A 12,477-nucleotide genomic window follows, 5' to 3' on the forward strand; every position below is an offset into this window, starting at 1 on the left:
TTTGGTAATCTATTAATTTTTCTGTATTCATCATGTTCATTCCGAAAATTCTATTTAGCTTTTCATCATGCTGCTAACTAACTAAAGAATTATTAACCACAGAATGGATATGAAAGTAATTGTTCTCAAGTGTCCTTGAGACACTCATCTTCTTACTTATTTTCCCTTTAACTTAAAGAGAGGAAGAAAAGTCAATTTCTATATCTGTAGCAGTTGTCATTAGTTGAACAACTGCTATGTGCTGGCTCACCAACACGGAGTCTCACTCCCATGTTGAACACCAGTGTGATCCATCTCTTTCTCCTGCTGCACGTCAAATCTTAGTGCTTTTATATTTTTTCAGCATATTTCTGAATGAAAAGATCCACTTCGACTCTTATTCTTTAATGGGTTACACTGACCCACAACAAAGAAGTTATCTCCTACCACATTTCTTGCCCATAATTTCAAATCCAACCCAGCAAAGCCTTTTATATCCCTCTCTAGGCTTTCTTGCTTTCTTCCTCTAAGCATTTTAGCAAGGTAACACTTCCATGAGGTTGCAACAGCCTCTGATAAATATGCATTCCCAAGAAAATCTGTGTATCAGAGACTGCTGTTGTCTTCCACAGAAGAATTCTTTCTTAGACACTCAACTCTGTCTCTTGATATTTACTACAGTTGTTTCACTCTCCTTGATATTATTGTTATTTGGTAGTGTGTATGTCATTAAAATGCAGCCTAAAGAGAGGATATTTTTCTCTTCTTGTAAATATGTTGCATTAAAAACTATAAACCAGATTCTCAGCTTGCCATTTTGTTTTTGGAGTGAGACCCAACGAATAACACGTCTTCTTTTTCTGCTTAAAGTTAGAACCATTTGAGAAATTAGACAAAGTGGTAAGGCCCCTCAGGGGCCCAGATGTTACCTTCACTAGTGATCAAGCTTATATTCGAGAATGTCTCTTACATTTCTAGGCAAGTGCTCTCTAAACTGGACCTTGGCATTGGACAAACATTAGTACCCAGCAGGCTTTTTAAGCTGCATGACATGAATAAGAAAAGGAAAGACTGTCTTCTCCTCAGGAGCCACATTCAAAGAAATGATGAGGAATAGGCTGGGAATTTCACGCTCACTTTCTCCTTCCAAAATCACCCTGCAGTTAAGTTATTCCACCTTTGCTACGACAAAGTGAATGAAGAGGCAAAGAAAGCCTATGCTTGTGGTGTTCTCTCCACTTCGAAGGAAAGAATAAGAGGTCTCCCATAACACAACTGTGGAAATCATTTAAACACTGTAGATTGAAAAATTGAATTCATTAATAGAAACATTTAAAATATCATGAAATTTTTATGATGAGGACAGCAAAAAATAACAAATAGAATTTCTGTTCTTATAATCCTACAGGTATAAATGCTATCGCATTCGTACAAAGGAAGTAATGATTCATGAAGCAAACATAAATAACACAGGACAGTAAGTTTCTGTGGAGCCCAACTCCAACATATTCAGGGAGTTCTCTAGATACTATTTAACATATGCTCATAATCAAGTTTATTCCAAACTGAAGGTTTCTGCTATGCCATCAGTCATTGCATGTCTTTTCCCCCCATTATCTATGCTCTAGGGCCTCTGTGGCTGTTCCATAGGAGAGCAGGATCTCCAATGAGGATTGGTTGCTGCTCCATTTCCTTCCTGATGCCACAGATTTTGCTAAGGACCACCATCTGTTGGGTATCGCCATCAATATGCATGAATGCCTCACAACAGTATTAGTCAGGCGAGGCTAGGCTATGCTGCATTAACAAACATCCTCAAAATTCGAGTGGCTTAATTCCATGTGATCCATCTCTCACTCACATCACAGCCTAATACAGGACTAGGAATTCCAGCTCCCCTCCATCTCCTGTTGCTGCCCACCTTCAAAATGTGACCTCGATGATATCCATGGAAGGGGAAGACAGCACAAATGGTCATGCATGGGATTTAATGCCTAATTCTGGAGTCACATAGATCCAGTGGCATGCTATAGCCAGTTCCAACTGGTTTGCAAGAATAAGTTTCGTGTATCTCTTCCCAATTCAAGTTTACTGATGCCATGTTGATAGCTCACTATCAGCCATGATGTATTTACACCAGGAAAATCAGCAAACACTACAAACAAGATTTTTTTTCCTTTTTTAATTTTTCCAGGGAGCTGGTTTACCAACATGACACTACACACATTATTTCCACTCTCTTCCTATTGGCCAGAACACAATCACATGATCTCACTTTAATTGCGAAAGAGAATGAGAAATGTAGTGTTTCTATGTGTCCAGGATGAAGAAACAGCATTGGTGAACAACTACCCAGTATTTACTGTAGTGCCTAAACTGTTAGATCATTTGTGTGGAAATGAGGGGGCGGGGGTGGGTAATGTATTGTTATGGTTATATTTCACTTAGGATGTATGGTTTTCCATGGAGTCTACTCATGTCACAATGTCTATACAGTTTTTTAATGAAACAGCTCTTTAAATTTTTCTATATCCCCAATTCACTGAGAGTTAAGTGAAGAAAACAGAAACCATTTTGAGTATTTTAAGCAGGAAAGAATTCAATATAATTAATTAGGTACTTACAAACTCTGAAAGGGCTAAAGGAAGAGAAGTCCGGGGATGGCCAATGAAGGATAGATCTCATAGGCATGCCACCATAACTGATCCAGAGGTAAAGAAGTTGTAGCTGCTGCCACTGCCGTAACATCTTTTACTACGCACTGTAATATAGAGTCAATCATGGAAAATTTGCATATCTCTCCAAACACGAGCCATAATAGGAAAATGGCCTCTACTTCACGTCAGTGTTCAAATGGGATGTAAGTGGATATCTTAGCAGACATAATTTCCATCAAACAATGTAGTTATCAGAGGATCTGGGAAATGTACTTTTAAGTTTTCTAGCATCTTAAAATACACTAAAGAATACAGAAGAAAGTGAGAATGGAATTAAGTACCATTACACCATATTTGGCATGTCTTCTCTCATCCAGTTTTAGGCACAAGTCAGAAATGATGCTGTCCCTTTCTTCAAGCAAATCTACACAAGAAATGTATTCCTAAGGTCTATCTACTTAGATCAAGTATTTAATCAGGCTTTAGGCTCACCTGAATGACAGTTGTATTAATTTATTTATTCATCAATGTTAAATTCATTTTTAATTTATAAATACATTTATATTTATAGCCTACCTTACTCTAATATATAATTGACCGTGGCATTCCAAAATACAGGCAATGAAAGTGACATTTAAAAAATGTGCTAAAGAAAATATACATTGAAAAGAAAAGCATATCAAGAAAGAAAGTTTGTTTTTAGGTATATGGCTCATAGATTTCTCAATTGTTATTAATGTTGGGCTGCAAACGTCACTCTGAATTTCAAGGAACCCAAGACAAAAAAGGAAAAATAGTCCTCGATTGGAGGTACACTGTCCATGAGAGCCCATGTAGATCTGCTACATGATTTGCAAAATAAACACGCAGATCTCTTTGTTCAAAAATTATTTAGAATTTCAAGGCAGCAACAGCAAAGTATTAAAACCAAGAGCAAAGCTCTTCTGAGCATGAGTCTCTGTGCTACTGCACAGGTCAGATGCCCAAGAAAGGCAGCTAGCCCTGGGCTTATCATTGCCTCCCAAGAAACAAAGCTCTTCCTTACACTTATGGCTAAAAAAAAAGTCTCTCACAGCAGTTTCAATACAGACAGATTAACTAACACAGTGACTAATAAAAAAAAATCTGATCTTTCCCAAGGATTTACCATAGGCCAGCATCAGACAGTTCTAGAGAGCATTCCTCGTTTTGACAGCAGATCAAAGTAAGCTAACAGCCCATAAGGTAAAACAGAGATATCAGTTGAAAATTACATGGTACATGTAGCCCTCTGAATTTCTAGATTCAAAAGCAGGAGTCAAAACCTGAGCTAGAGAAATGGAAGTACTACCTGATTTCAGATGAATTCTCCCTCATATACAATTTCCAGGGGTCAGAAACTACAGCCCATGGGCCAAAATTTGGCTCCTTGCTTGTTTTTGTATGGCCCACAAGCTGAGAATAGTCTTTACATTTTTAACTGATCACATTTGAGGTGGTTTATAAATACTTTATAATATCCTCAATTTGCCTCTTGGCCTGCAAAGCCTAGAAGAATAAGTTTGGCCCTTAAAGAAAAAGTTTGCTGACCCCTCTGATTTATTCCATTGAACTAGAATTAATGATGTTTTACTTCTATAGACATGTTGCTATTTTTATACCAGTTCATTTTATGGTGATTAACATTTAATACTTGCCACAAGTCCAGTCCACTCAAATTTGTATTATTATTGTTGTTATAATTATTATTACTATTACCGTTATTACTTGAACAGTCAAAATATGCTGTGTTTCTAGATCGTCGACAGGCATTTTCTTATTACGTTTTGAGTCTTATTAGATTTTAAGGCTATGTATTAAATATCCCTATGGCTTTCCTGCACCTAAGACTGTCTTTTGGGTATAGGCAAAGCCCCAGATTTAAATGAGGGGATATTGGTTCATGTAGTGACTCTTGTAGTGACCTCATGTAGTGAGGTTCATGTAGGAGAACCTCAACACACCAGGCGTTTGGGTAAATCATCAACAATCCCTTGAGTCTCCATTTTCTCACTGGTAAATTAGGAATTATGGTCTAATGGGAAGAAACTTTGAGCTTTGACTGAAGAACTCTATCTTAATCGTTGCTTCTTCTCTCTGAGTCTCATAATACCTTTCTGTGGGGTTGTCTTGGCATTCTATGACAGTCTATCAAGGCGAGCAAAGCAGATCTTATTTAATAGGCTTTCAGTTGCTACTATTATGGATCAAAAAACAATAATAGATGTGAAAGAGATTTTTAACTATAAAATAGAAACCATACATATATCTAATATTAAATAATGCCTTAAAGGCATTTAAATAATAGTAAAATTCATAATAGATGACATCTCTCAACTAACACAGTCATATTTATTTACTATTTACAGGAGCCACAGAACCACTACAGGTTCATGCTTTTGCCAAGAATTAGTGTTAGGTTTTTTGTCTGTTTTGTTTTGTTTTTCTTGTTGACATTTCACTGTATAAATCATACAGAGCTGAAAAGAGTATATGAATCAGATGAAAACTTTGTTGGTGGCTTCATACCTTTACATCACAAACTCAAAACATGCTTTTAAGCCTACTTAATTGAAATAGTAAAAATTCAAGCTGTCTAGGTTCTATACTGGCTGATGTTTGTTTTCTAAAATTATGCTTAGCGAACAAGCAGTTAAACTTGGGTGCAAGAATGTACTTGTAGTTTCAAAAGGACGCTGAGAATTTTTCTCTACTCACTATTTCCATCTGTGCCTGAGGGTGACATTTTCTCAAGGGTACACATGATTGGGACAATAACCAGGATAAAATTAAGAAAATAAAAACTTCATGTTTTCTACAATTGCTCCTTTCAAGTGCAATGATTAAATATGACTGCTAATAAAATTCATAACATGTTTATACTTCTAAATTCTGTACATTGAGGAAAAAATTCATATAACTCATTTAAAGGTGCTAATAATTGTTTCGCATTAACTTCATTTATTAAAGAAATTATACTTCGAGGTGGATAAGTACAACAACTATAAAAACATAATTAAGGGAAATATGTTCATCAATACATAATCATTTATTTACAAATATTAATTACATAACCAAACCTAGAATTTATTTGCCAAAGATTGTGGAGTACTTGCAAAGTAGTAAGCAATGAGTTCTCTCTGGGAAGTACGATGAAGAATGTGGCAAAGTTGAACACCTCATGGAGCTTACATTCTGTGTTAAATGGGTACAAAAATGAGAAATTCCTGGGAAACAATCTGGCCCTGCATGCTTGGCTTGTTTTTTGTTTGTTTGTTTCTTTATTGAGATCATATTGGCTTATAACATTGTGTAAATTTCAGGTGTACATTGTTACATATCACTTTCTATATACATGGTATCGTGTTAACCACCAATAGTCTAGTTTCCGTCCATCACCTACATGTGTAGCTCTTTACCACTTTTGCCCTTCCTCCACTCCCTTCTCCTCTGGTAACCACTAAACTGTGTTGGAAAGAGGATGTGGAGAAAAGGGAACCCTCATACACTCTCGATGGGAATGCAAACTTGTGCAGCCACTATGGAAAACAATATGGAGATTTCTCAAAAAGATAAACAGAAATACCACATGATCCAGCTATTCTACTGCTGGATATTTATCCAAGGAACACGAAATCAACAATTCAGAAAGATTATGCACAGCATTATTCATGATAACCAAGACCTAGAAGCAACCCAAGTGCCCATCAATGGATGAATGCATAAAGAACTTTCATCCTTGTTTTGAAATTGAATGTCCCAAGCCCCACAAAAGTGAAAGGATGACCAATTCCAGAGCTATTAAGAAGCCACAACAGGACTATATCTCAGGCATACCTGATTCCTACTGTATGCTGATCTAGTAAGCCAAGAACATATAAACATGAGTACATCATTATATTGGCTTTGGTTAGATTTGGTATGTTCATGCAGCCATTTTAAAATTTAGCAAAATGCTTTGGAACCAATGGATCAATTTAAAACCTTGCAGTGATTTAGTTAATGGAGATGCTTTAAAAACATGTCAGGTCACGTCACTGCAGAAAAACCCACAATAGCTCACTGTTTCTCTCAGGTCAAAGCCAAAGTTGTTGAAATGCCCTATAGAGTTCAATATAAATCCATCCTCCCCACGCCTTTTTATTTGTCTAACTTCATCTCATGTTATTCTTCCCTTTCCACTTCTAATCTGGCCACATTGTTCCTGTTTTTCTTAAACACATCAATCTCATTCCCACCTCAGTCCTTGGGCATTGACTGTTCCCTCATGTGGAAAGCTCTTTGATAAATTTGCGGGACCTGTTCCTGCACAGCTTTTGAGAGTTTTCTTAGGCATCTCTTCAGTGAGGACAATCCTGAGGACCTATCTCAAGCAGCATCCCCTCTCCTCCACCTCACAATTTCTTATCCTAGTTCCCGTGCACTCTTTCTTCTGTTTCTATCCTAACTATAACCATCTAAGCTATTATGTAGTTTACTTATGGATTATCTTATTTTTTCTAATTGCTATTGTCTTTCTTCCCCAGCTCTAATATAAACTCCTCAAGGGCAATGTTTTTTGTTTGTTCTCCTCAGTGATGTATCCCAAGCACCTAAAAAAGTATGTGGTACACAGTAGACACTCAATTAATATGTGTTGAATAAATGAGTATTGATATTATGCTTCTTGCATAATAGAGACTATGTGCTAGTGGAAAAGAGATCCAAGAGATACTGAATGTGGTTCCGCTCTCACCCAGCTTTTAAGAGGATTGTCTCATAAAACCTGACATATAACACATACAGACACACGTGTATGCATACACACAACCATCTCTGAAGGTATTAATGGGTATATTAACTACCCTAAAGGTTTTGTGGAAAGATGGAAGAAGAGATTTCTTTACACTAAAACACTTCCTATAAATCCCCTTAAAATTTTTGTCTTTCCTGAGTGTTCATTTCTTATGATAGCTGTCATATCTATGCTTTCTCAAAGATCTTTTCAACTGCCTTCTCGACCCCCTCCCTCACCCTGATTTTTGGGGTCAATTGACCCTTTTTCAACAGTCTCTGATTAAGTCCCACCTAACCTTTTCCCAGTTGTTTATCTACCTTTCCACAAATTTAGCAAAACAAAAAGTCTTGCTAAGAATTTTCTCTCCTTAGATATGGCCATTGGTGTCTGCAGTGTAGAAAGGGTACTATCTTGATGTTTTATATATCTTTTTCTCCACAGAATCTTCAGTAATTAAAGAGCATTTCTTAGGCTTCTTGGAAGCAAAGAAAGAATAAATTATCCTATGAAATAAGCAGTTTTCAGTCCATATAAAGGGAAATTGACCAATATTTTTATTTTTTCACCAAAAGACGAGAGTTAAACCAGCATGGTACAAGAAAAGCAAGTCAAATTGAATCTAACAGAATGATAGACATGGATTGTATCCAGAGGCCTAAGAAAAAAGTAATAAAGGGAAATTTAAATCAAAACCAAAATAAATAAAAGAGACCAAAAAGTAAAAATCCAGAAAGATTCAGATGAAATAAATTAGAAGTAAAATTCACAGAGGTGGTATCAGCCAATGGAGAGAGAAATATTTAGAGTGTAAAAATAAAAATTCATTAAGCAGTAGTCCATAGAAGCAAAATCAAAGAAGCTAATTTAACTGTCTTTCTACCCATTGTGGGGAAAAAAATGCAAAATATTACGTTTTTGTCCTAACAATCTTTGGTTGTTACTTCTGGCAGACATTCAAACCTGCAGATTCTCTTTGCTTTCTTTCACTGTGAGTTCAGGTATGTAGGTCATCAGAAGGGTACCTCATGCCCACAGCTAACCTTGTTAATTTCCTGCATTCTTGGGGACTTGACTACAGAAGCATGTGGAGCAGAGAGAATAACTCTCAGATTACTTTGGAAGAGTTATCAGTATGCAAGGAGGCCATCCTTCATCTATTTTAAAGTTCAGTACACCAAAATTTGATATTCATAGTTGACTATTGAAAGGATTTGCACTATAAATACATGAAGAAATGCAGTCTGTACTTGCTAATAGCAGGTTTCTATTATATGACTCCCAATGTATATAAAGTAGATTCTCTGTATTACTCAGAGCAATGGGATTAAAACTGTGGATAATGATGAAACTAAATGAGAAGCTCTCCGAGCTGTTATTCTCAATGCCTCTTCTTATATCTTTTTCATATGTGAGACTTATAAAGAGATTTCATTGAGAAAAAGAATTTTCATTTTTTCCATAATTTCCATTATGCTGTGCTAGCACCTTCAAAACAATAATTAAAATGTAGTAGGAAATTGATTAATATTTGCAATAAATTATCTATAACTATTCCCTTGCTTTCAGTTAATGAGAAGGCGTTCTTTGTTTTCTTTAGAAACTATGAGTATTGGACCATATGCCATTCTTTTTTTTGTTTCCTCCTTTTCTCTCTTCCTCTCATCAAGAGTTTTCAAATGATAAAAGTAAATATTAATAAATAATTTTCTAAAACCAAGAAATGTAAAGCTAAAAGACTACCCTCGTTTTCATGGAACTTGTATTTCAATAGAGATGACTACTCAATGCAATTAATTGCATGAAATCGTGTCTAGCTATAAACTGAAATATGATCTCTATAGAAAAGAAATAGTGTCCTAAAAATGCAAATAACTAAGAAAGAGAAGACAGGTACTGTTCTTTGGGAAGATTTCATCAAGAAATTGATGATTGATATAGGAACTATAGGATGTTTGGAAATCATTACGACAAAAAAATTGGAGTTCATCAAAGAAGAAAGATGCAGTGGCATGGCTAGGGTTAAATGTTACTGTCCACAGTTTAGTGTAATTTTGCCGTCTTTAACTGCCTACTACCCACCGTACTAAAATGTACAAACATTTGTGAGGCTTTTTGCACCTTAACAGATTGTTGCCCAGGATTATAGGAATCCCTCTGGCTCTTCCCTTTACCAAATTCTTGGTAATAAAACTAGAAAGCCAGTGAGTTTAAAGTAGAAAAATTGAGAAGTATCTTGGGTGATATGAGACTGGAGAAAGCAGGTGAGACAATGCAGGAACTTGTTTACCATGTAAAGAGCTTTGGTTTTCATTCCAAGAATATTCTACAGTCATTCTACAAATATTTATTGACTGCCTACTGTGGGCCTTGTTTCGGGCATTTGTAGATATATATGAGCAAAGACAATAAATAAGTAAATGATGCTATATGTTTGCAGGTGAAAATACTGTGCAAATGCAGATGAAGATAACGAGTCAGGAGTCTGTGGAGGGGGGGCAGTGGTGAGCTTGCTCACACTCTCTGCTTTGCCTTGTAAGGATACATTTCTTTTTACAAAATCGAAAATAAACTGGATGGGAGACTTTTGCAATAGTCTAGGCCAGAGGAAACCTCTTGGCCTGTTAGTGGTGGTAAAAATAATAAGAAGTGAATAGATTTGAGAAACATACAGCAGGTAAAATTGCCAGACTCCACAATGCATTTGATACGAAGGATGACATAAAAGAGGAGTATCAAGAGTGTTTCCTTCAGTGCAGAATCAATCAATGGCAGTTCTGTTTTTGAGATAGGGAACACTGGAGAAGGCTAGATTGGTTACTTTTTTGCAGCTGGTAGTAATCAGGAAAACCTTGAATGAATTCCTTAGTAACCATGACTTATGACATGGTATGACCCGAATTATTATCAATAAATTTTTTTTCTTTCATCTTTCTCTAGATTCATTGGTTGGTTGCAAGTAATTTTTTTAAAAAGTGGTTTTGATTAAGCTAGAGTTAGTAATAAATTATGATAGAAGAACAAAGTTGGAAAACTGATTTTATCTGCTTTCAAGACTTACTATAAAGCTACAGTAATCAAGACAGTGTGGTCTTGGCAAAAGAATAGACAAGTAGATCAATAGAACAGAATAGAGAATCTAGAAATAGACCCCCATAAATACGGTCAACTGATCTTTTACGAAGGAGCAAAGGCAACACCATGGAGCAAAGACAGTCTCTTCAACAAATGGTGCTGGAACATCTGGAAACTCACATAAAAAAATGAATCTAGACGAAGATCTATACCCTTCCCAAAAACTAACTCAAAGTGGAACATAGACCTAAATTCAAAACTTTAAAACTCATAGAGGATAATATAGAAGAGAACCTAGATTACCCTGGTTACAGTGATGACTTTTAGGTACAACACCAAAGACGCGATCCATGAAAGCGATATTTGATAAGCTCAGCTTCATTAAACTTCTGCCCTGCAAAAGACTATAAAAAAAGAATGAGAAGATAAGCTACTCATCCCAAGACTGGGAGAAAATATTTCCAAAAGACGTATCTGATAAAAGACTGTTATCCAAAATATACAAAGAACTCTTAAAACTCAATAGTAAGCAAACAAACAACCTAATTTTAAAAATGGACCAAAGACCTTAACAAAGACCTCACCAAAGAAGATAGATAGATGGCAAATAAGCATATGAAAAGATGTTTCATGTCATTTCATAAAAGAAATGCAAGTTAAAATAAGAATTAGACACTACTACACACCTATTAGAAAGGCCAAAATCTGGGACATTGACAACACTAAATGCTGGAGAAGATGCAGAGTAATGGAACTCTCATACATTGCTGGTGAGAATGCAAAACGGTACTGCGCTTTGGACAACTATTTGGAGGCTTGTTATAAGAGCTAAACAAACTCTTCCCATACGTGATCCAGCAATCAGGCTTCTTGGTATTTAACCCAAAGGAATCGAAAACTTACGTCCACACAAAAACCTGTCAATGGATGTTTAAAGCAACTTTATTCTTAATTGCCAAAACTTGGGAGCAATCAAGATGTCCTTCAGTAGGAGAATGGATAAATAAACTGTGGTATATCCGGACAATGAGATATCATTCAGCACCAAAAACAAATAAGCTATCAAGTCATAAAAAGACATGGATGAACCTTAAATGCATATTACTAAGTCAAAGAAGCCAACCTGAAAAGGCTACAGACTGATACATACAATTCCAACTATATGACATTCTGGAAAAGACAAAACTATGGAGACAATAAAAAGTTCAGTGATCACCAGGGCAGGGATATGGTGGGGAAGACTAATAGGCAGGGCACAGAGAATTTTTAGGGCAGTGAAAATACTCTGCATGATATGCAATGGTAAATACATGTTATCATACATTTGTCCAAACCCATAGGATGCACAATACCAAGAGTGAATCCTAAGGTAAACTGCAGACTTGGGGTGATTAAGATATGTCAACGTAGCTTCATCCTTGGTAAAAAAAAATTTACAATTCTGGTGAGTGATAGTGATAATGGGAAAAGCTATGCTTATGTGGGGACAGGGAATATATGAAAATCTCTTTACCTCCCTATCAGTTTTGTTGTAAACCTAAAACTGCTCTCAAAAAAAATAAAATCTTAAAAAGTTAATGTCATAGAAGTCTCTTCACTTAAATCTAATCGATTAGCACAAATTACTATGCTTGCATTATAGAAGTTTACAATCAAAATTGGCATATTAGCTTTCTAGAGTGTCTTGTTATTGTAATGTAAGTACCTGACATTAAGTTTTTGGTTGTCAAGGCATCCACTTCAAAGACACTCACCTTCCAATACTATGTTAAATAAGAGTGGTAACAGTGGGCATCCTTGTCTGGTTCCTGTTCTTAGAGGGATAGCTTTCAGTTTTTCTCCATTGAGAATGATATTTGCTGTGGGTTTGTCATATATGGCCTTTATTATGTTGAAGTATTTTCCTTCTATACCCAATTTATTTAGAGTTTTTATCATAAATGGATGCTGTATCTTGTCAAATGCTTTCTCTGC

Source organism: Equus przewalskii, chromosome 27 (genome assembly GCF_037783145.1).
Source record: "Equus przewalskii isolate Varuska chromosome 27, EquPr2, whole genome shotgun sequence".
Lineage (NCBI taxonomy): Eukaryota > Metazoa > Chordata > Mammalia > Perissodactyla > Equidae > Equus > Equus przewalskii.